This window comes from Excalfactoria chinensis, chromosome 1, assembly GCF_039878825.1.
Source record: "Excalfactoria chinensis isolate bCotChi1 chromosome 1, bCotChi1.hap2, whole genome shotgun sequence".
In the NCBI taxonomy this organism is placed as follows: domain Eukaryota; kingdom Metazoa; phylum Chordata; class Aves; order Galliformes; family Phasianidae; genus Excalfactoria; species Excalfactoria chinensis.
The window spans coordinates 87,774,201-87,799,672 of record NC_092825.1 but is presented as its reverse complement, the minus strand read 5'-3'; the positions used below and the strand labels follow the sequence as shown (position 1 = coordinate 87,799,672).

Here is a 25,472-nt window from a genome sequence, read left to right as displayed (position 1 = left end):
TCAATCTAAAAGGAGCATACGGGTGTCTGAGTGTTGGACTTTTAGGTATTTTAGTTGCTTCTTTCTCTGCTCTTCTTCTGCTTTCAATATTTATGCACTGTGATGCTACCTTTTACTGCAAGATGAGAGTTTTCTCAGGTTCCCAGTCTTGCACAGCGCAATAGAAAAACATGAAGATCAGAATCACAACCACATTGCCTGTACAAGATTTCTAACATTGCCAAACTTTCAAGTATTTCACTGGGCAAATTAGAAACCTCCCATCTTTTAACCCTGCATTTTATACACTATATAGGTATCTTCCACCTACCAGAATTGATACGCTCTGAAAGGGATCTGTATATTCCAACCTTAGTTTAAATTTCTTCTCACCAGAGAGAGCTACAAAGGATGCATCAATATATTCATTGGTGCAACAGCAGCACCTCACCTTTCTCTGCTTCCCTTTTCTGCACACTGGGAACATACCATCTTTTATAATGTGAAATTGAATGCTTCATAATTTTTCTAAATGTACTTCTAACATACGTCTGTCTGGAAAACTAGGGCCCAATAATGGGAAAACTCCACAGAAATGCATTTTTACAGCTGGGTTCTGCCTGGCATAGCACAGCCCTTATCACTGCTTTAAAATTAAAGGTAGGGTCACTGATGGTGAATGGTGAAGCAGCTTTTCAAAGTATTTTGGCAAGCTGCATCTGAGGTTGTATTTGCAAGATTGCTTGAAGGCATGTCAGGGTGGTTCGACTGTCTGCTCATTCTCACCACCTCACTCCTGACCAGATCAGGGGAATGTCTGAATGGGAATCAACCCAAGGCAAACAGGAGAAACCTCCTTTCAACTGGATCAGATTCCCCTGATCTGGCTGATGATGCAACCACATCAGTACCACCGTAAGCTCAAAGGAGGAGGTGAGAACAGGTGAAAAGTAACCTCACCCAATTTGAGAGGCAGCTCATACTTTGGATGGCTTAAAACGACTTCACACATCAATTTCGGAGACAAAACAGATGTATCCGCGTTTGTGGAGTCATTAAAGGCCCGCCCCTTTCCCTTAAGTAGCTTACCAAGACCCCTGGCGTCACGACACCGCAGTACTCATTGTGGAGGCCATGAGGTGCGAACCACTCCTCTCACAAGCAATGATCACCTGAAAACAAGGAGAGAGGCAGTTTCAGCAATGAGAACACACAGCCCAGCCAGCTGCCACCCCTCTTCCCTGCACCTAGCCCCAGAAGCAGAAGGAGTCAAAACTTGCTCTCTGTTACTCATGGGGAGAGCCTTTGCCCAGGCTGGCAACGTTCAGCAGCAGCAAAAACGCCACTGTCAGACTAGAACCACCTGAAGAAGTCTGCAGCACCAGGATGTGCAGAGGGAAGGCAGCTCAGAGCTGCTTCAACACTCCCACATTTGAGCATGCTGGATTCCCATGAGCTCATCTGTGCTCTGAGAAGCTGGCACAAGGCTCATGTGAGCAACCTCCCTTCTCTGCACCCATTCCTCTTCAAAGGCTCACTTTCCCTTCACTGCAAATTGAGCCAAACCCCTATGCTCAATACAAGACCTCCTCCACATCCACACAAGCCATAAATAAAAACATGAAGCATCAGGTAAAGCCAACTAATGGCTCCATCACATCTAGGGGAAAACCAGGCAGGTTTTGGAAGGAAGACACACAACCAGCTGTTCTACCAGCCCTTATTTCACGTCACTGTGCAACGCTCCAGGGAGAAGGGAACCCACGTCAAAACCTACGACAGCCTAAAAGTTTTCTTGTGAGAAGCGTAGACAGGATCCTTTGCACTATGGTTGTAGGTCAAAGGAGTTCATAGGCTAAGAATAGACCAGCCACACTTTCAGTGCTGGAGACAGCCCTGCAACAGGAATGCTCAGCCACATCTCAAGGAAAACACAAGTGCCTGAAAACATATTCACACAGGGAAATAGCCTGCGAGGCGCAGCTCAGTAGTAAACTGGAGTAAGAAAGAGCAGCTAGCTACCTGCCAGCTTCTTCTCCTTCACCCACTTTGAAAACCAAAGGGGCTGGAGGAGCAGTATGAATCCAGACAGCATCCAAACTGTCAGAGCCAACGCAGTCCGAGTCCCTCATGGTTACACCAGCAGACAGCCTTGCAGTTAGTGTGACTGCACACCAAAAGAGCTACCGGGGTTTTTTCTGTGCTACCTCTGTCTGTTCTGCTGACCAGATCCCTCCAGCAGGAGCTGCTGCGAGGCCCAATAAGTTATGTACTGTGAAACTGTATTATTATTATTATGAAATTAGTTACATACTGCATGTCCTCTTCACTCTGACGTCCTCCGACATCCTCCAACTTAAGCTTCACCTTAATAATGAGGCAATACCTTGCCATGTAATGCGCTTAAACAAAACCAAACTACAAAGCTGGTCCCAAACAATGGAGCTACATTCTCCACTCAATCCAGCCAAATCAAACAATGAAATCACCAACGTGATAGACCATCCTTATCTAGCTAAGTCACACCTGCAGACAGAAGCTGAAACAAATACCTATCGCAACACGCTGCCTCAGCCAACAAAACGTACCACAGCAGCACAATCATCCCTGAGTCCAATTACCCGCTCCTATCGTTTCTTCCCTTTCCCCACCCAAGAGAACAACATTGGCTGTGCCATGTCAGTGCCTATACTGACACGCTGCTGTCAGAGCAGCAACAAATTCTCCCTTTGCCTTAAAAGAGAAAGCATAAACACCAACACACCACGATGGACAGAATCTATCAGAAGAAATGGCTGAAGCTCTATTGCTTGAAACATCCAAGTTCAACTTAGCACAGGGCCGGAGAAAGCCTTACAAAACTAAGGTGAGCACCACGAGAGGAACAAACATAAGCCACCTTTGCGGTGACCCAGGCCAGGTTATTGCAAGGTAATACTACCCTCTAGTTTACTTCCCTTTGCTGCTCACCAGCACAGTCTTAGCCCACAGCCAGTGTAAGACAGCTTGCTTCTCAGCAAAAGGGTGACAACACCAACACGAGCAGCTACAACTGAGTGACTAAGAAGGCATAAATGCTCAGCTTACCTAACAGTAACCTACTCACGAGCCACCTTCTGTGAACTAACCACCGTATCACTGTGATGCAAACAGAAGTCAAAAGAAGAAAAAACAAACCACACAAAGTACCTTACTCCCCCCTTTGTGCCCTCAAGACTGCAGAAGCAGCACTTGCATTGCTTGACAGCAACAAGTGGCCAGGTACTTGGAGGTGTACAGTATTGCGGCTGCTTCAGCAGGAACAGCTGTAGCTATTGCTGATTCACTTCAGTCTTTTCTCCCTCTTTGAGGAGGAGAATGTGGAGATGAAATAAAGGCATACCAAGTAGATAAAAGTATCAAACTTATGGCCTTACTGTGACATGAAGCATTAAAGGCAAGAAACCTCTTAACGTACAAGAAAGAGTGCAGCTCTTTTTTTCCCCCCCACACAGTCTTTCTGAGGCTGTCAGTCTGTGCTGGACCAAGGGTGGCAAGAGCCCAAAATCAGCATGGAAAAAGAAAAAGGCTAGAAACCTGCTGCTATTGAAAACAAGTGATGACTTTGAACGCAAGCTGAGCCAGCACCCTGAATTGTAGCTGAGGTACTGAAGTGGGAAAGAGATGAGAGAGCAGCTGGAGTTAAGAGACTGCTCTGCAAAGAGCTGGAGCCTCGGGAGGGACCAAGAGCAGTGGTTATCAGCAGCAGGAGCTGTCTAAGCCGTTGCCACCAGGAAGAAATGCGTGCATCCACCACTGGGTTCCCCACATGACTGGAGAGACGGGGTAAGGCAATGGATGAACCCACACACTCCCTTCACACAATTTGGGCTGAGAAGGGCACATCCTATTCCCCCCACCCTCATTTAACCACTTAAGAGGCAAAAGGTGAGCCCAGATTTACAGCTGGTTTTCAAACACATGCACATCTTAACAGTTGGTTAACATCTGCCTTTCCTGCATGCTTGCAACTGAACTGCACGTGTTACTTTTTTTTTCCTAATAAGCTGCTGTTTAACAGAGTATCTGATTACACACCTCATTGATAAGAGTGCAACTAGGAAACAAGGAGGACGCAGGAAGTGTTATTCAATGCTTTTTATTCAGCTGTCACACTCCTTTAAGATCCACGCGTAAGCAAACAAACAAGTCGATATGAGTATTCCAACACCACACACATCTCCCCTTGACAAGTGAGGAGGTGGGGACACAGAACACACTTAATACCTTGCACCAGTGCATGCTTCTAGATATAGCCCCTACCAGGGACTTTTAACTGCACCTTTAAATCGCCCTCATCTCTCTTAGCAAAAGCTGTTCTCACCCCTTCCCAGGACAAAGCATATACCTGTAATACAACCAGTACTGGACCCACATGCATTCAGGTGGGCTTGTCAAGATGCTGCCCTGCCTTCTGCAGGCCACACACGTGTTGCAGCCAAGGAAATAACTTCCACCAGCCTGAGACTATCCAAGTCTATCCCTTCCAGCCACCATTTGCACTTGTAATCCAGCTGAAAACTAACTCTGGGAAAGACAGGATTCATTTTCAGCAGACAACCTTCCTGCTTCGGCCAACCAGGACTGCACACTCAGCAGTGTTGGTACAAAGCAGACAGGTGTGGATAGGCTTCAGCTGGTTGTTCAAACACACCTACATTGTTCCCCTGCCTATATCTTCTGCATTTTTTCTTAAGTGAGAGCAGAAAATACACCAGGTACCTAAAAAACTACCAGGGCTAGAGACACACGATCAGTACACATCACCTGGACATATTACAACTCTGCCTGTCAGTAGATGGTAAGCTGTTGTCACGCCCTCTCCATAGCAGTGTCTGCAAACCTCATCCTCTAAACAAGGATCATAACTTAGTAGACTTTCAGATGACACACTCATGTGTTCCTTCTGCCAGAATGGTAAAGGCTATTTGCTCCAGGGGCACCTCAGACAGCCCACGGATCATATTCTGCCCCAAACCAGCTGCTGGATCTGAGAAAGCTAGCAAGTTCTGCCACTACCCGGGGTAAGCTACAAATTCCATTTACTCACAACTTATTTTATCAAGATGGCGTGGCATGGAGCTGTGTCAGGGGAGGGGCAGCTGGGGGTTAGGGAAAGGTTCTGCACCAGAGGGTGGTGGGCATAGCACGGGCTGCTTAGGGCAGCGGGCACAGCTCCACATGCCAGAGTTTGGGAAGCATTTGGACACCACCCTCAGTCATAGGGTTTGGATGGTGGTCAGTGGTCCTGTGCAGAGCTGGGAGTTGGATTCAGTGTTCCTTATGGGTCCTTTCCAGCTCAGGATAGTCAGTGATTCTATGAAGATCAAGAGCCAGCTTGTTAATACTGAGCTGACTGAACAGCAACTCACAGCCAGACACTAGCTGCTAGATGCATTCTAACCTACCCTAAAACAGTATGGACTTCGCCACATTTATGTCTTGGCAATAAAAAGGACGGCACATATATGGTCCTCCCAAGAACTTCTTATGAACAAGTCAAAGAAGCCTTCACAAAACTACCACTTTGCTGGCAGTCTTTCACCAGAAGCAACTATCAATCAAAAGAAGAGAATCCAAATCCTGTCACCTAAATTCATTTCACTACATGAATACGGGACAAGGCTCACTACAACTTCCAAAAGAGGCTGATGAAAAAACTTCCCATGTACACATACTGTGTGAACCCACCACACCACTGACCTCTAAATCACAGGCAGGTTACTGCTCAGATCTAACTCCATGCCTTGAGAGGAAAGGACTGAGAAAAGATAGGCACACATAAAATCAATACTTGATGATCTACAAACACATTTACATGGGGGGAGAGGGGTGAAGAAGAAAGAAAGAAGAAGCTGATGCCATTACAAGAAAATAAGGCTCTCTGAGTAGCTCAGATTAATGTAAGCTTTCACAACCATGGTATAAACCTCCCTGAAACTATTAAAAATATACACCACGCAGATATTACATGTAGTCACATAAGTACAACTCCACTGGACCTAGCCGTGTCTACACATTCACACACCTTGGCTAAGACAGCATAGATGCTTTCTTCCACATTTCCCCCCCCCTCCCTTATTTCTATCACCACATGGATGTTTCCCAAAGAACCAGTCTCCCGCACAGTTCACTCCAAATAAGTACAGACAGCCACAGAAAGTTCTACCTTCCATTCTCCAGTCTTAAAAATACAGTCAAAACCGCCACTGCTGACAAAGCACAACCTCAACCCAAGGATCAGAGAATAAAGTCTTATGATATTCCTAATGCAACAGCCCACTGACTGTTCTCTTCCTTTTGATAAGCACAAGGATAACTAACAGCAGCTCTGATGTAAAGGCTGTTTAAGTAGTTATTCATTCTAAGTATTTACAGAAGCCATTCTAAAACAATCTTGCAGTAGGCAAGTGGTCCAGTAAACCATAAAAGCTGTCCGTAATACATATCCATTGAACTTTACTTTTGGTGCAGTAGCAACACTTCATTGTGCTATTAAGACAAGGAGGACGATCACCTTTCACTGACAGTTTCTGATTTCATACATCTCTTTCCACAACTCCTTCCACAAACTAACAGGGGAGACAAGATATTAATGGATGCTGGTGAGCAAACTCAAGCTGTCCACACACATCTGGAGTCCCCTGCAATTTCTGATGCAATTCCACAACATGCCAACACACACAACTAGCTGCTTCTGTACAATTGTGGTATAAACAATTCCCATTGTTAACAATGTGGCTTCACCAGCTACAGGTTGGCCAGGATGCCATCAGGGTGCTTGCTGCACCGTGGCCATGATGTGTTGCAGTGCCCCACTAGCACCAGCCTCAGCATCCCCCAGCACAGCCGCCAGAGATTGCGGCTTTACTTACATCAGCAAAGCTGTTTCTGTACACATACGTTACAGCTGGAGTTCTAAGCACTTTACGTGGAGTGTCACTTACCTGAGCAGCAGCCTGTCTGCTCCTGAGTTCCTACTATTGTTAACACTGACAAAGATCAAAAGCTTTTAGCAATCAGGGATTTCTCAAGAAACACTTTAACAATATTTCCTTAATATACGACATGCTTCTGCAGCTTGCTACATCATGTTAGCAGTTACCAGACCTAACATCAATCAACATGATGTGGTGGAGTCCAGTGGATAATGCCAGAGATGTCCACAGGCTGCTTTGGTAGCTTTGCCTCCTGTCAAAATCACATCTGCTTGGGGCAAAAAGATAACACTATCTCAGCCAGAGGCAATCTCCCCCACTCCTCTGGGTTTAATTTGTTTAGAACATAAGCTGTGACATCAGCATGAACAACAACCACAGGTAAAAGAAGTCCATACAAAGTCTTCCAGGAGCCCGTCCTTCACAAACTAACCCATGGAAAGAGTGAGGAGGGAAAAAAATTGAAAACAGTGGATTGGAATACAGGACTGAGGAGACATTGTGTTTGCTCTTCCATATGTAGTAACACCACATAGTTTAAGCAGAAGCCTTGGGAGAAATAAGTTACCCATCAAGCTCAGAATGGAGGGGAAAAAAAAAAAGCAAGCACTTCTTCATTTCATTTTGGCATCCCCTCACAAGGCTTCTAGAATGAAAGGTATGAAACAGTCCTCAGGCATAACACCTCAGGCTGTAATCTTGTCAGTTTTCATAAGCTAAACGGGGCTGGGCTGGGTCAACATGGGACAGACCTCCTCTGGGGAGGTCCCAGTGTAGGCTGGGTGGAGACACCACACCTTAGGTCTGGCTGGGGGAAACCCACGTACCTTCCTTCATCTAACCTCAGCTGACCAGCGATCCGGCCTCCCCCTCATCCCAGACAAGCAGCTTCTCAAGATTCTCCTAAGCATCACTGCCCTCCTGCATCAGTTTTCTTTCAAGACCACCACCACTATCAGCTGCCCCCTCACCTGCACAAGCCCTCCTGCAGCCTTTTAACACCAGGCCCTCCAATGCCAGCAGGTGTGCAGGGTGAAGCACACACACACAGCCACAACCCTCACATACAGGTTACCGAGGCTGTGCTGAATCTTCCCTTCCTCTACTTTTAGACCCACGTTGGGCACATTACACGCATCACCATCTCTAGTGACCCAGCACGGTGCTTCTGCATGCTGGTTTCCTAGCTGTTAAACGTCAGCTCGTCAGCACAGCAATGATTCTTCCGAGGAGGAAGGCACTTCAAAGAACTCTACAAGCAAAGACGGCGTGCACACCATGCTCCAGGAGGCTACATGATTGTATCAAAGCTGCCGGGATGAAAAACCGACATTTGTTAAATAACGGGAGGTCACCTAGAAGATCTCAAAACACTGCGTGTAAAAATTGCATTTCGACAAGAGGAATTAAGAAACTCCACAATCAGGCCTGTTACCCAAACCTACTGCCCTGATGCGATCTTATAACAGCACAAAGCGCACGCAATTCCAGCTGCTGCAGAATCCTCCCTCATTCGACCAACATGTATACATTTAATACTTCCCTAGTTAGCCACGCGTGTACAGCAAAGCCTGAAGAACTTCAAAAGTATTGACAGTGCTGTATAAACAGAATGCTGTTCTCAAAGCCTTGCAACTGTCAAATCAAAGCTACCTTTCACAAGAACATAGAGAAGCATTTCCCCTGGATGGTGGCTATTTGCCTGACAGTTTCAACTTTCTATCCTCAGCCGCAAGAAGGTTAAGGGCTTTTTTTGGGTGTTTTTGAGGCAGAAGAGAGCATTTCTTTGCTAACAAGCTGTCAAGCCATTTCAGCCTCAAGTTCTTTACTCCCTTCTCATTCATACGTATAAAATGCTGTAGAAAATTTCAATTCCGCTCGCACAGGTTCTGAGAAGACCCCCTCCACTCACTCCACTGCAACAGCTCCAACTGCAGAAGCCGCGGCTGCCCTGCTTTGGCGGGCTATAGCTTATATTACACTGCAAATACACCTCTAATCAATCCTCAAACAAAACCAGATCGGTACGTAGATTAACCACTGCCATTTTGTAGGCAAAGTAACAGCGGCATCGAGATGCCCGAGGAAGTCACTTTAACAAAATGCAGAGGGTAGAGCTGAGTAAGCTGAAGAAGGGTCCGACGCTTGACCTTAGCCGTGGTTTTTAGCAGTGAACTACGTCCAGATTCTGCACCAATCCATACGTGCCACATAGATGGCAAAACCTCTTTCATGTGCCAGACTCAAGTAGAAATGCAGATGAAAAGGATTTTGTTTCTTGAAAGGCCCAGCAGTCAGACAAACTGGACAACCAGCTCAGAGGAACTGCTCACGTGCTGTCTGTGCCTGAACCACAACTACTCCGACCTGAATACAGAAGGAAGCAAACACTCCTTCCATTCCCTATGCAGTCAAATTATCACATATATCACGCACTTTTGGCCACAGATCGCATCTCTAAGGAGCACATAAAATCACTATTGTTTTCTAGACTGCAGCACCCGATTCTCAGCGAAACCTCAGAGGACAATGCTCCAGCACCTCTCAGCCTTGCTTTGTTGAGATAAATTGTGTCACATGCAAAGCATACTTGCCATTCTCCCTCCTTCAAAAGCATTTCATTGATTCCGGCTAGGCTTCAGAAACAAGCAGACAAACAAACCAGCCACCTTACAACAGTGCCACTTATCATCTCCATTCCCTATTCCACAAGCTCCTTGTCAGAGGCCAAGCAAGGAACAGCACACCTCTGCTTTTAAGTCTCTCTGAAAAACAAGGGATCTTGGAGCACGTTCAGCTACCTGAAAGAGATAGGACTCATTCTTAAAATACAGTGAACTGCAATTTCACTGTATTTTCCAGCCTTTAAAATAAATTCATTGAGCGTCATCAAAGTAGATGAAAAACAGAACTCTGGGGAACAACTCACAGAAGCAAGAGTGAAGCGAACATACCAACTCGGGAAGCAGCGGGTCACTTTCCACCATAGCTGTGGTTCAGAACCTCAGACCAGATTTCAGGAGGGTCACCAAGATAGAAGCAGAAGCCTACACAGTTTAAAGGCACATCTCAAATTCTGGTACCAATCAAGTTTCCAGAGAAGCGTGCAAGACCGCCACAGTAAAGGCGGGCAAAACAACCCCTGCCCTCCCCCCTCTTTTCCCAATATAGAAGCACATCTGTTAGAGCAGAATAAAATCAAGGTTTAGATCACAGGCTTAATACTTCTTCCAAAATTTTTTACTGTCACTGATTATGATAATTGAATATTCTTCATATTCCTACAGACATCTGATCCTTTTAACTCTTGTTGAATTCTTGCTCCTGATGATTCTCACAGCGTGAGTTTCACTGCTTAATTGCAACCACGCTAAATATTCTACCAGCAATTTACGCTACATGTTCTGTATCATCAGACGGTCATGAAGCAGCAGAAACTTCTCCATAGCTCAACAGCCACGTTCCAATTTTGGTCCCCATTAACGCTTAACCAAGGCTTCTCTTTCCGTAAGCAGCACACATGGTTCGGGGATGCAAAATACTTTTGGCAGAGAGGGTAAGATAAGCTGAAGGAATCATTCTCAGGCAGGGGAAGCCGTAACAAATAGGTGTAAATAACATTTAGCAAGTTTAGCAGACTCTTAGGGGTATAGTTAGGTGAGCGCATTCCTTTTGGCAGCAATGCCAGCTGAAAAGACTGCTGCTACCAAGATTTACTTCCACCCCTGCACCACGCCGTCTGATGTGCCAGTACCACCCCACCACACGCCTGGCCAAACACCAAACTACTCTGGCAAACTGATCCAGGCTAAATATAACCTTTTTCTTTTCTTTTTGCCAGGCTACTTATAGCCCAGATTGGTCCCTTGATCCACATCAGCATCCAGCTGCTCAGGCAGCACTGGCACAAAGGAAGGACTGATACAGGGTCCAGCAGCCAGGCTCCTCAAGAGGCAGCTCCATCAGAGAAAGAGCTGCTCACAGGCATACAGACAGCAAGTAGACAGGCCTACAGGTAAAGATACAGTCAGAAAGTGCAACCCCATTCCTGCAAAAATATGAATGATGCTCATTGTAAAGTCCATACCGAGACACTTAATTTGGACTCAGCTCACCTTTAACTACAGCCTTACGTCTTGTTGTTGTTCCAGCGTTAGCCGGCATTTGTAAGATGTCCCGGTCTTAAAGGAAACTTCCAAAAATCTCCCAACAGATGGGTTGGGGTTTTTAAGCTCAAATTTGTCAAGATCATCTGCAATCCCTAAATCTGTGCAAGGTCCCCATTCTGTGCTTGCACAGCCCTGCCACAATGGATATCCAGCCCCAAAAGAATTAAAACAGTAGAAGGAAAATATAATGAGACAAGTAAAGGTATGGGAAAAGGCATTTTAAACATGACAGGCACAGCAGTATTCAGACCAAAGGGGAAAAAATACATTAAAAAAAAAAATCGGCAAAAGAAATCTCCTTCCATTGACAAAAAGCACTCAAAACCTGAGTTAACACCTTCATTTTGCCAGCAGGAAGACTAGAGGGACTCCAGCTGAGCTTGTAAGCAGGAAATCCTAGCCCACAGCAAATCTTGCTGGGTTAAAGGACTTGATATCTATGTAAACAGACCACAGACCTTACTGAGGCACCGAGATTTCTGTGAAGTCCAAGGCCATGCAAACTAGATAGCAGGATTTTATGAAGGCTGCCTGCCTCGCTCTGAAGAAATCCTGGTAAACTTCTAGAAAGTGGGAGAGATCAAATCCCGCTGGGTAACACAGTTCACATTTAGGATGTGAATGAGTTTGAATACTCACTTGAGCGTCGGTTGCTCCCTGAGATAAAGATAAGGAATTTGGGTTTTATTCTACTAAAAGACCAACTCTAAAGCCACACACACACAGTTTGCAAGGCAACAGAACTGAGAATCTGGTGGAAATTAAATGATGGAAATTCAACGTATTAGAGAGCAGCTCAAGTCTTTCAATAGCTGGGAAGGATGGATCAAAGGTTACTTCATTCTTACCCACCTCGTACATACAAATCATTCACACAAAAAAACTGTTGCACGTGAATATTTTAGCCTCGTGGCTTATAGGTGCCTTAGTTTCTGTATGTGGATATTCAGTGACAAATGCAGTTCCTTTGGCTGTGGACTAACTGAAAACAATCCAAGTACGTGAACTGTGAAGATTAAATGCAAGATGGGGAGGGAGGGAAGCGCAGGGAAGAAAGAGTCCACGCTCTTTGTATTCATAATATACAGATCTACAAAGTTTCTGGTTGTATGAACAGAAACCTATTTATTTTCTTTCACATTAAAATTCAGGTCCCGCCTAGAAGACCGTGTTGACCGACAAACAAGTGAACAGATCACAAGAGCCAAAAGAAAAGCATCTTCCCCCCAAACCTCACAAAAGCCCCAAAAGAAACCACGCAAGGCACCCTTCCCCCGCAAGAAAATGGTTACAACCGCACTGCCATATTCCTGCTATTTCCCTCACACCACAGCAGAGAGCAGCTTCTCTCAAAACAATTCCATCGCATCTATGAAGCAAATGATTTGCCTTGGAAAGTAAAAGATATAGACCGGAAAGTCAGAAACAAGTACGTGTACGCACACATCAAGTACACCCCCTAAAGAACTGCTAACACTAACCTGACCGAAGACTGAGCAACCGAATGGGAGGGGGGACTTGGACAAAAACTTGTTTAGGGTTTTTGTTGGTTTTTTTTGTGTGTTTTTTTTTCTTAAGTTGGTTTTGTTCACACTTATTTAACGTCAATGATTGATTAACATTTTGGATAAAGGAGGTCTTTGTTAATGCTTCAGCATCTCCACCCCTTCAATTAAGGTGTTAAGAGTTCACAACAGTGCAGGGAGATCCAAGATCCCAAGACCCCTTGGCCACAAAAAAAAAACCACACCAACAACGAAAAACCACCATCAAAAGCCCCACCTCAGTGGGAAAATTCCCAGATCCCAAAGCTGCCACCGTTGCTAACTCCAACTTAAATTAAGAACGCTGTCTTTCTTTTGTTGTTTGAGGAGGAGTCAGCAAGGGGAAAAAATATGAGCCCTGGAGCCATTTTTACGCTCTTGAGTAAGAAAAAAAAGGTCACATTCATTGCAGATAATCTTTTTTGGAGATCGGTGCTAAAAGAAAACAAGAAAATAACCACAGCCATCGCACCAAATCATCCCAAATGGCTGTAATATCTCACCAGAGCAACTCCCATGATTTCCCAGAGAAAGCTCATCAAGCTGCTATGGGATTTGGACACACGCACTTGTGCTGGATGAAGGCACAACAGCCAGCTGCCAGCCCTTACACAGCTCCACCAGCCCCACACCTGTAGCACCACACCGGTGCAAGCAGGCCTTACAGCCCCAGTATAGAGCTGGAGAGAGATGAACAGAAAGACAGGACTAAAGCTCTCCAGGTACTGTCCATTCTTTCATTCCACACCCTGTGTTTGTTGGGTTGTTGTTTTTAAATTCGATTTCACATAGCACATCGCTTAGCTTCCCAACGCTTGTTTTTGTAACGTGTTGAGCAATCGCTGACTGAACGTTAACTTCCAACAAAATAGAAGAAAATAAGCTTTGCTTCTTCTCCCGGTTTTAAAGATCGATGCATTTAAGGATGCTTCACAACTCCTATGGTGCATGTGTGGGCTTTTCGTGGAGAAATCCGGGACAAAAGACTTACAAAGGAAAATAAAAACATTGCTCGAACCCCTCAAAACTAGAAGCGCTGTTTCCTCCAGTTCTGTTTTGACAGCAGAGCAGCCCATCACCCACAAGGCTTGGCAAGACAAACCTGACTTGGCACTGCTTCCTCTCCTCAGCCCCAAGTCGGTGAGGTTAACAAATGCCCCAACCAAGGGGAAGCTGCTGCCTTCCATGGCGAGTGCTACGAGACCTGCTGCTCCTCTCCCAGAAGGCAAGGGTCTCATTCTGACTCCAAGCAAGGTTTGGCATCTAGGGAATAAAAGCATCTTCCCTTTCATGCTGGTGGGCTTAGAACTGTTCCACAATCAACTCCCTACTTTCACTTATTAGTTCATACTTCTTCTCTTTGCTTCATGCCAATCTCCTGACCAATTGCTCATTCTGTTTACTATTAAGCCAATAACCACACAACCATACCACCTTCATGTTTTATGCCCAAATAATAACCCACAGCTGACTGTCACATCTGATTCTCCCCACCTGTGTCCTGTGTCACGCTTTGTCTACTTTCTCAGAACACCATCCATCTCCCACATCCCAAATGTTCAGTCATCGTGCAGTACATCACGGGCTCAGAAACAGAATGTTGGACCACAAAGAACAGGACACTCTTTCACTCCAAAAGCGGAGCCTCGCTGCTTGCATGTACCTACTTGTCCCATCATTTCCCTTACCATCTGGACTCTACAGCATCATTCTTGAACAGACTGCCCAGAGAAGCTGTGGATGCCCCATCCCTGGAGGCACCCAGTGCCAGGCTGGATGGGGCTCTGGGCAGCCTGAGCTTGGTGGAAGGCAACTCTGTTGATGGCAGGAGATTGGAACTGGGCAGGCTTTAAGGTCCCTTCCAATCTAAGCCATTCTCTGATTCTTCCCATCATCCAACCATGAAGGATCTCATGAACTTGCAGCATCTCTCCAGAAGCCTCCCTCACTCTGCTGGCAGACCCTGCACACCCCTTTTCCATAGGTCAGAGCACAGGTTCCCCATCACATACACACGTGAGGTGCCTAGTAGAAACTCTTACAAACACCATTTCATCTGCCTTCAGATACTTCTCCTGCCCAAGATCCTTACATATAAGACCTCTTGCCACACTTCTAGTATCCCAGATTCCCCTTGTACAACTACTTCACATACAAGCCCACACTGCACACCCAGCTTCCCTGTGCTTTCAACCCTCAACTGCACGTGCTGCTCCCCAGCTCCAGACCCCCAAATTCCCTGGCAGACACACCTACACCTTCCCCATGCTGAAGGCCCTTCATAACCCATTCCGTAGCTCCCAGTGTTTCCCTTACAACTTGGCCTCCTCCTTCCAGTCACTCCAGCCCCAGTTCCTCGCACCCTCCCGTGGCCACATTCCCTCCTCCCGTACCAACTCCAGCATACCTCGTGCTGCATACAGCTCTCCACATCCCTTCACGCAGACACCGATATCTCAGTCCACCCCCTCTCCCACGGCAACAAAGCCCCCACCCCTTCCTCACAGCCTATCCCAAACGATCACGTCCTCACTGCACCCCTCGCCTCCCTCCCCAGCATCCCGGCCCCGCACACCTTTGTGCCCCAGCCGTACCACCCCAGAGGTCAGACACAGATCTCACCCCACCGCTGCCAGCTCTCTGTCCCCGGACACCTTCCCCCACCGCAGACCCCAAAGCGTTCCCCCATCCCCTCCTGGGACTCAGCCTCAAAGCCCCCCGTGCCGCACCCAGCGCCTCTCTCCACGCAGCAGCCCCGGCACACACCTCACAGCCCGCCGCTCATAGCACACAGCTTCCAGCGCACCCCTCCGCACGCAGCAGCCCCGCGGGCTCCGCTACAGCACAGCCTCCTCCCCGCAGCCCCCGGGGCAGCCCGAAGCCTCCGCACGGCGCTCCTTGGAGCGCAGCATCGCGTGCACCTCTCCGCAGCCCCACACACCAATCCCCCCCCCCCCCTTCTCTCCGCCCGCCGCGCATCCCCGCGCCGCCGCCCCGCCGCCGCACACCCCCAGCCCGCGGGCGGCGCTCTGCCCCCGGCCCCCAACTCTCAAACTTTGGGCGGGCGGCGGCCGTCGCCGGGGGGCGGCTGAAGGAGGAAAGAAGGGGGGGGGGGGGGGGGGAGAGAAGAGGAGGGGGTGGCGGAGGGGGGACAGTGCCCGAGCGCCGCCTCCCCTCACTCACCGCCGGCCGCTGGGGGAGGGGCGGGGGCCACGGCCGGGCTCAGCCCCGGGCGGGAGGGGGCGGCGCGGCGTCTCCCCCCGGCGGCGGCGGGTCCTTCCCCCTCCCGCAAACACACACAGGCTCCATTGTCCGCCGGCGCCTCCCCCCCCCTCCTCGCCGCACGCGTGGTACCGCCCATAGCAGCCCCTCTCTCCCGCTCCCCCCCCCCCTCCCGCTCCCCTCTTTTCCCCACGCACCGTTTCCCAACACCCCCCCCCCACCCCGCGCCCGCTCCCCGCTCCCGCCCGCTTCCCCCCCTCCCGCCGCGTCCCGCAACCCGCGGAGAGCGATGGTACCGCCCGTCGCGCGCGCCCCGCCCCGGGAATGGTACCGTCCCCGACTCACTCCGGCGACGGGACCGCCTCTTACTCCCCGTTCCGGGCAGTGGTCTCGCCCGGCCTCCCGGCCCGCCCCTCCCCAGCGAGGGGGCGGGGACTGCGCCCCTTCCACCCCCCCCTTCCCCTGTCCCCCCGCACGCGCTCCCCTCCCGCCTTCGCCCGCACGGTGGTAGCAGCCGGGCTCTTAAAGGGACAGGCGCGGCGCCCCCCGAGCCTGCAAGCAGCACCTCCCCGACCTCCCGCTGGCCTCGCCCCCTCCCTTAGCATGGCCCCGCCCCCGCCCCCCGGCGACCCCGCCCCTACGCCCCTTTTAAAGAGACGGCGCGCCCACCGCGGGCCGCCCGTCCCCTAACGGCCCCCCATTGGGCACGGCCGTCAGGGAACCGTACTCCCTCGGGCCACCGAAGCCGGGCGTGAAAATTCCTTTCCACGCGCTTCTGGAGAGAGCAGAAGGCTTCTCTGGTGAAGGCGGCATCAGGCCGGGTGGCAGCCGGCAACAGAGAAAGCGGGGAGCAATGGCAAACAACCTATGGGCACATAGGTGTGCCCCGGGGTCCTGTCCTGATGTCCCATGTTCGGGGATTGAACGCTGCTGTGGTTGGAGCCCGGCTAACTGTGAGGAGTTCAGAAGGTTTGCAGTGGCCTCCCATCCTTCTCAGCCTATTATTCAGTGCAAAGAGCGCTCTCAGCATCCGCCAACCCTCACCTCCACAACGCGTCCTTAAGATGGGTGATGCTGTGGGCTACAAGAGAGATCCTCCCACCCCGCAGCTGACAGAGGTGCACAGAACCACCGCGGTCTCACTGGGGAAAGCAGGCTGCTGGTTTTTTGCATATCCGCAATGCTCGAATAACCTGTTTTGCCAATACACCACAAGCGAACAGAAATGCGGTGGGCTCTCCATCTATCCTCAGATGACCTGCCATGCCAGGTCCCTTTCCCACCTCTGGCACCATCCCAGAAGGCAGCCCTGCCATCACAGGGTGCTGTTCTTGGAGGTGAAACCATTTCCTCTGTCCTGGTTCCCCAGGTGTCTTTTCCTACCCTACAGTCCCTGCCCGGCCCCTTTACCGAGCTACAAGCAACACCTCTTTACAACCTCCAGAACACTGCAACAGTAACTAACTCCAACCCATATTCTTCCTCAAGCTGGATACTTCTTAGCAGCAGCCTTCAGTCCTTCCAACTCTCAGACCCACTGGACAGACTTTCAGCCCTTTGACTTCTAGGTTACAGGTTCCACACAAGTCTGTTCCCAGGATCCCTGACCCCAAGGTGGCACTCCCAGACCCCGGCCAGCCTTTCCAACCCATCCACCATGGCTAGCCCCAGGGGAACCTTCCCACTGATGTCAGGAACACTGTGGAAATGCTGGTGAAACCTAACTGCTCAGCTCTGCTTAGAACTAGCACCTCTGCTGCCACTGGCTCAGCCCACTCTGTTGCCGATGCACAAGCCTTACCTACTTCCACATTGATACGGGCCTTCTTTTTGGAACACCCACATTCTTCTCTCCCTTGCACTTCCCACTCCAGAGATGGCTCAGCAAACTGTGAGGCTTCGCAGAATGCCCGGGTCAAAACACAGAGTACAGGTCAGATGGTGCTGCAGGCCTAAGAGCCAATCCTGCCCTCGCTGTTAGCATGCACCCGTTGCGGTTTGTTGAAGAGGAAGCTTGCTTACCCTGGGCGGTAGAAGCTGGGATTTTCCTGAGACTAAAGAAGCCAGGCACCCAGCCTCACTTTTCTCAAGGCATCTTTGGAAATCCTATGCTGCGCTTTAGCCTCGACAAACACAACAGCACCGATAAGCACGAGGTGAAAGCGGGCTGCTGTATTTGTTTTCGTCCCTCCTCTGGCCGAGCACTCTGCTGTCTTCTCCCTGGAGGAGTTACAGGGGGAAAGGGAGCATAAAATGCTCCGAGCTCACATATGCTGTGGTTCCTCTGGCTCCCCTCCCATCCCCCTAACCCCATCCCCCCGCATTTCAAACAGTTATAAATGACTGTGCAACTCTGCAGGCAGCGGTCTCAAATAACCACACCAAGCCTCTCCCCTCCAACGGCTTTATGTCTCTTCCTTCCTCTCTTTGGGGCTCCAGATAGCAACTATCAAGGTGTTCTGCTTCACCCTCAAGAGTTAACTTGATGCCAGACCCGCTGCCTCTGGGAATTTGCCACAGCAAACCGCCACAAGCGGTGAATTCCCAAGGCAGGGATTCTCAGCCGAGAGTTCCCTGGTGCTGTCCTTGAAGGCTTTTACCATGGGAACTGACAACAAGGGGCTCCCAAATGACGTTCACTGTGACAACAGGCCATAAGACACGTAAGTCAGGCCCCGGACCATGGAGCTGCCCTGGCCAATCTGGAGAGCATCACTTTATCACAAGGTTTGCTTTCCTCTCACCACTCTTGTAACAGCAGCACCGGAGAAGGCAGCTGTCCTGGCTCTGCAGAGCGCTCCAGCAAATCCAAGAACACCTTGGAAACAGTGCAGCTCACCACCCTGGGTACACTCTCCTCACAGCTCCCTGGCAGCAGCAGTGTCAGAAGACCAGCTTTTCAACTCAGAAGCAGGTTCCTCTTCCATCAGTGCGAACCAAGCCTAAGGAAAGCTGCTACAGGAGCTCCAGTTCTGCAGAACAGATTAGACGAGATAGGCCAGCCAGCAAAATGCATTTGCATTACACTTGCTATAGATGCCGGCACACCCCAATTCCAGCTTTTATGCTCTTTAGGGGCCTGGCCCTGCAAATAGTGAGTTTTACATGTGTAAGTAGAGTTCCACTGAAATACAATGGAGCTACTCATGCAAATAATATTATGAGTGTGTAGGGCTGTGGCTCCGCTTCACTACTCCATCTGCAGCAGACATAGAGGATCTTGCCACAATCTCTCTCTCACAGTCACTGCCACTCATTGGTGCCAGTCAAACAGTTTATGTAGCCACACAGTCACAGGTGAGCCATTTAAACAATCCAGCTTTACTTTAAAAGCCTTACTAACAAGAAAACCCCTTAATGCCAGACCAGCTCCGACACAGATTTCATTCCTGCAAGTGGCTGAACTGGCACAACTGGAGGAGGTGGAGACATCTGAAGAAGAGGAATGTTTGAAAATGGCATTGAGGGCAGTAAAGATGGCGACAGGAAGCCTTAGCATGTGGAGGCTGAAGGCATGACTCTTGTCTGAAGTTACACCCTGCTGACGATCCACTTTCTGAAGCTAAACCAGCTCTAACCACACAACTGTTCCACGTGAAAGAAACATCACCTCAAGTGAAACAGCAGATTGTGCCTTTTCAGCTACTGATGCTTTAAGAGCCGTTCCTTCAAGAAAATCTGCCACCACTCAGAAGAATTTGCAGACAGTTATTACTTCCAGGATCAGGGATATACGCTCCTCCCTACAGGTACGGGATGCAGTAACCCCGTGCGCCGTGGTCAGAATACCACTGCTTCTCAGTCAAAGGATTCCTCATCATTAGCTTTGACGTGGCACATGTTGGCCATGCAAAGTGTTCCCTCGAATCTTTTCAGTTTACGGGCTATTTTATCTCCAGCAACTCTGTGCTGCAATTGCATCACATACTTCCTGTCTGCTGAAGCAAGATTTCCCACTTTCAGAGTGATCATAACCTTCCAGCAGGAAAGCTCCACTAACTCCTTAAGAGCCTTGCTGTCTATACTGATCCCTGACTTCTTTATTCACGTACACCTGTGCAATGTCGGTGTAAAACACCGGCATGATTGGAAATGAAGAACACACATCACTGGAAGGATGTTTTGCTTTGTTTGCTTTGGGCCTGGGGCTTTTTGCCCTCTTTTTACTCTGGAGCTGCAGGACCACAGGCAGATTGCACTCTATGAAATCTTACCAGCTTTGAGCTTTACGTGGCTTTGTGTTCTAATGAGCCTTCTCAAAAGAAAACACCCCAGTCTGTGAGGAACCCAGGTGATGATGGTTCTCAGAGTGCCAGGATCTTTCTGCTTCGGTACAGGGGAGATATCTTCACGGATTGTGCTGTGGGATGAAGTCTAAATCTGGGTGGTGTAGAAGAGACGGCAAAGGACCACAGCAAAGGGTAATTTAACATCCGCTGTTAACTTGGATAGAATGCCTCTTCCAAAAAAACATTTTATCTGTTATAAATCATTCCAGAAAGATGAGGAAATGGGGATTAGGGGGAGGGGGGCAGATGGTTGTGGCTTTGTTTGTAGTTCAGTTTCTTTTAGCATTAGACATTACTCTGAGCACAGACAGCGTTGCCAACCCTCAAACCTGCAAACACCAAAGAACACTCCTTACTGGTTTCAGGTGAATGGTCCCTCTGCACCTCGATGTGTGTGGAACCGTACAAACTCATAGAGAAGGGAAAATCAAACATATCTCTAACAATACCCACGTATCCATGTGCAGACACATATACACCTTCTTGCTAAAACACACATACACATCCCTACCTCTGCCCCCACTCCTGGCACAAAGCCACCTGTAGCTCACCTATACAGACTGCCACTGCCTTGCTGGCTGCAGAGGGTACAGACGTCTGCTAGGAAGGCTGGTAGCGCAGGCTACACAACATCACCCTGTGGCAACAGCATATGCATGATAGCAAACTCAGCTTGGGCAAGTAATGCCTCACTCTCACTTTTCCTATCTGCAGAGAGAAGCATTTAATCTGGTGTTTTCTTATTCACTCATCAATCTCCAAACAACCTGAGCCCTAATCAGGTTTGGGCTGGAGCACTGAGCCAGATCTGTGGTTAAAATACATGACAAAGAACGCATCTCCAGGCAGCCTTCTGGTTGATCTGCACTTCTTCAAGGGCTGACTAAACTCAGCTCCCCAGGACAAACACTTCTTACACTTAATATAAGTAAACTTCTATTTACACATCCAATGTTCGAATTATCCCACAACAAAACTGAAACGTGATGAACAAATCCCACACATTATAACACTGCAGGTGCGGGAAGCTCTTGCCTTATTTAAAGAGTCGTCTCCAAAGTCAACAAGCAGGTACAAGGCAAATGCTATGCAGCAGTACAGATAACTGCTCAGTTTTATCTCCTGTGATTAAAGAAAAAAAAAGAAGAAGAAAAAAGGCCGGGGGGGGGGGGGAAGAAGAAGGAGAGAAGAGATACTGAATCAGAAGGGAAATAGGTAAACAGAATCTGGGGAAACATATGCTCGTGCAATGCATGAAAAATACGAACTGATACAAAACAGAGGTGGCAAAATTTGGCACACAGGAGATTCCAAAACCAATGTTTGCCCAGGAACACTGTTCCCATTACACTGCTCCTATGTTTTACAGAGAACCGCCAACATACAGCAAGCGCTGTGGCCCAGCCAGGAGAATTTGGCTGCAGAATTGCCTGGCCCTTGAGCATTTTAAGATTCTCAGCCATCACTTTACACTCCCTTTGTATGTGTATGATTGTCTTTGACTGCAATGAGAACAGGCATGGCTGCAGCCCAGAAAATTGCCAAGCTCACCTCCCGCTTCCATTCAGCCACCTGATGAGCCTGTTCCAAGATAGAGAGCACCCTAGCACAGCCACATAGCTCTGTAATGCCTGCCCCACCGTGCAGGGGCACACACAAACACACACACATACAATTTCATGGCATCGAACCAACCAAACAAAATGTTAACCCCGAAGGAATATTTCTGAGAATGCCCCGAAGAGCTGAAGAAAGCACCTTTCATTAGGAGCATTCTTTTCACAGGGTAAACAGAACAAGGCTAAGTATGCTTTTCAGACGGGCAGAAGTCATCTGTGGTCAACACGTACAACAGCCCTTTTGGCATAACAGGCTCCTTGTGCCTCACTGTGCTGCTCTTCCAGCATCCAGCTGCTCGGGGTGCCCGCCTGCCGTACAGAGGGGCAGCAGCACCACAGACCACAGCCGCCCCTGCAGTCAGCGCACAGATGTTTGAGGGTAAAACGTGGCTCACATCTCTCCCACGAGGCTACAATAAAATAAAAATAACTTCAGCATGATTTCCCTTCTAGATTGCACAGAAGAAACCGAGCCCCCACGGTACTGCAGACCGGCCCATTAAAGTGAATGGTTAAATCCTCGCTATGAAGAAGTAGGCGTTGTTGTCTGTTTTGTGAGGCAGAAATCAATATTCCCGCCTCCTCTCCTTCTGTTATTTCACCTTGAGATACTCATACTCAGATAGATGAGATCTGAATCTTACTCCCTGCTATTGCAACTTTTCTCTCCCCAGCACTTCACAGGGTCACCGATGTTCTTGCAGCCCTAACCCGCCTGTAATTTACCACTCGGCTCCCTAAACTGAGCACCACCGGGGGCTGACGCAGTGACTGATTTTCCTTCCAAATCACACCGTTGTGGCTATTTCTAACTATTTATCCACACCCTCTATCTCAGTCATTTGGCTCCCCGTGTGCTCCAATAACAACCCTCTCTCTACCGCAGCATCTTTCTTCCCCCGTGCCCCTATAATTCACTCCCTGGCGCTAGCCTCTTCCACACCACGGCCATCTCATACAAACGATGCTTTGCTGCAAAATGCTCCTTCTGCTCCCTCTTAAGCTAACGGCGGGGGGCGGCTGGGTTAAGCCTGTGAATGAGGGGGAGCGAGGTGAGAAGGACCCGAGTGACTGACGTTCAGCCCAAGCACGCCTGAAGCAATGCTGGCTGGGGAGAGACGAGCGGGGCAAGATAAGCTAGCAGCACACAGGAACAGCTGCTACTGCAACGAGGTTTCCCTTTGGCAGTTCAGACTCAGGGGCTGGGACCGATTCCCGCAGATCAGGTAGCGGTAATGCCAGGCTGCCTGGGCTGATCTGATGAGTCCTCTTGGATGAGGCTCTGCCTACTATCATGCCTGCCTCTGTCACCTAGGATTAGACAACCGCAATATGCTCTGCTTGGCACCGTGTTTTAAATCCATTCATAAACTGAAGGCAGCGCAGAATTCAGCACTCTGTGAGATAAGCCACGTCTCTCACCCACGATCATTCTCACATTTGCGCTCCATTTTTATGCCATCTGACCGCTGCTTTCCAGACAGATTTTAACATGTTCCTACTGACCGCGAGTGCCTTGCATACTAGAAACGTTCCCACCTGAGAAATCACCTCTCCTTACACTCCTCAGAAGCAGCAGAAAAGGCACTGGCTGCTCTGACTCAATGCTCGGGAATCCCCTCCCCAGCTGGATGGAAACAGACAGCAGTCGGCCCCATTTTGCATCACATCCTAGAGCCCCAAAGACGTGCAAATTTGCACAGGTATTGAGGAGAGTGGTGCGGAGGGCTGTTCAGTCTCTAGTCTGCCATTGTTTGCTGGTGACAGCCTGATGAAATTGCTTGAGTTGTAATGAAGACAGTTTTCATTATCTGTCATTTAAAAATGTCAGGGGAGCTCAGACTGAATGAATAGGCGCTACCTGTTGTTTCAAACAGCTTTTGATGAAGGCAATACATTCGAGAAGCGCTAGTCACTGATTTATAGGTGCTGCGCAAAGATTACATAAAACAGTGAAAACTCTCCACAGAAAACAATCAGATTTCCCCCTTGCTCTTCAGACACCGCTTTACTATCAGTGCGTGCCGCTGACTTTCTTCTACAATAACCATCGGAGGCTTTTCAGATCTGCAAGATCCCAGATGACAGAGGACCGTACCGACAAAAACAGGCATCTTCTCTATTAGAGGGCACTCGAGAGTTTTGGCATAGCTACATAAATGCTTCACTCCAGTCCTGCATTTTCACTTGTGCACTTGGACTACTTTAGCAACAGATGTCATGACTGGACATACTTCTGTCCAAACGTTTTGCTAAGTCCCTCTCTGCTGAAGGTGTTGGCCTCTCACAGCTGAACCGCAAGAACAGACTGTGTGAAAGTTCCTAGTCCATCTGAGCACAAAATCTGCCAGCTTCTTTTCAATTATGTCTGTTTATTCCCTTGCATGGATGCATCTGCTCACAATACCTGCTTCGCAGATCCTCAGAGACACCTGGGACAGCATGCTTCTTTTCTGTCTACATCTTTATATCTCAGAGCATCTATTTAACAAGTGAGATGATGCTGTAGAGGGGACCTGCCTAGGTAATGTTACCTTCATGGGATATAGCAGCTGTGCTTCAGCTGCCTGCAACATAGGCTGTTCCTGCAGGCAGCCTGCACCTTGTGCCTGTCTTTTCTCTCAGATCACAACAAAATGAATGCCAGAAGTCCAGCCAGCAAACAAGGACTGCAGGTAATACTCTGGCCACATTGTTTTTAAGAACCACTTGCATTTTTGGTAATTGCTTTCATGTAAGTCTCTGGCATCAAAGGGTGTAGCTTGAATCTCTTGTAAGCATTGGAACCTTGAAGCATAGACACCTTCAGCTTAAGAACAAGATAACAACAAAGACTGCTGCCACTTGATCCAGTGAACACAACTGCTGCCTCCTCTGGTCCCATGCAAGTCAGCTCACTTTCTTACCTGGTTCACTGTCTCCCCGCACATAGAGGCCACGGTGTTCCCCACAGCATCCCAGTTTTCAGTGGTGCATATATGGTCCAGAACCTTCAGAAGGCGGACTTGGTAAGTCACAGATGTGGGGGAGAAATAACAGTTGTTCTGAGACCCAATCATTTCCGCATCTTGTTTCCATTAGGACAATGTTTCCCAGGCACTCATATGAGCCATCCTTACAAAGCATCTCCCAAAGAAAAGGGTTTATGTTACTGGCAACATGCTTCAAAAAAACATGTCCCCAGTTGCCTGCTTCCATAAGCAAGCGCAACTCCAATGATTTCAATAAAGCTGCACTTTCTGTGGCCCTAAGGCTATAGCACTACAGTAAACAAAGCCAAATACCATCAGCCAGATGCTTGAAGCTCTGAACCAGCCCTCCAACGTCTGACAAGCACGAGCCACCAGAAGATGGCTGAATCCCCCATCTCAGCTAGCCAGCACAGAGCTCCTTCCCCCGCCAGCAGAACGGGGGTCTGGGGCCTCATTGCAGGGCATGGTGAAGGCTGGTGCATGTCAGCTCAAACAAACACCTCCCACTTCAAGCTCTGGGCTACTGCCGGAACAGTTTGGGGACCCACCGACACAAGTCAAAGGCAAACCCATAGCTCTGTTAGATGCCAGAATACAACCCGGAGCAGGAAGGATGCAATGCTGGGTGACAGCACAGGACTGAGGGGACACAGCAAAGAGCCCTTCTGGCTTCAAAAGCAGTCTCTCAAAGCCGTCAGCAA

The 25,472-nt window shown here is 48.8% G+C and overlaps 1 protein-coding gene across 9 annotated transcripts in view; it reads right to left on the bottom strand.

Annotated features, from left to right (window-relative positions):
- Window positions 1–25,472, bottom strand: part of BCL9 (BCL9 transcription coactivator) — a 54,857-nt gene that overhangs the window by 13,660 nt on the left and 15,725 nt on the right. For 5 of the 9 annotated variants that reach the window (XM_072330567.1, XM_072330633.1, XM_072330624.1 and 2 more), the window contains exon 2: window positions 1,069–1,151. The gene's annotated coding sequence lies outside the window, so the exon portion shown is untranslated. The other 4 variants (XM_072330591.1, XM_072330575.1, XM_072330597.1 and 1 more) reach the window with 4 other exon arrangements.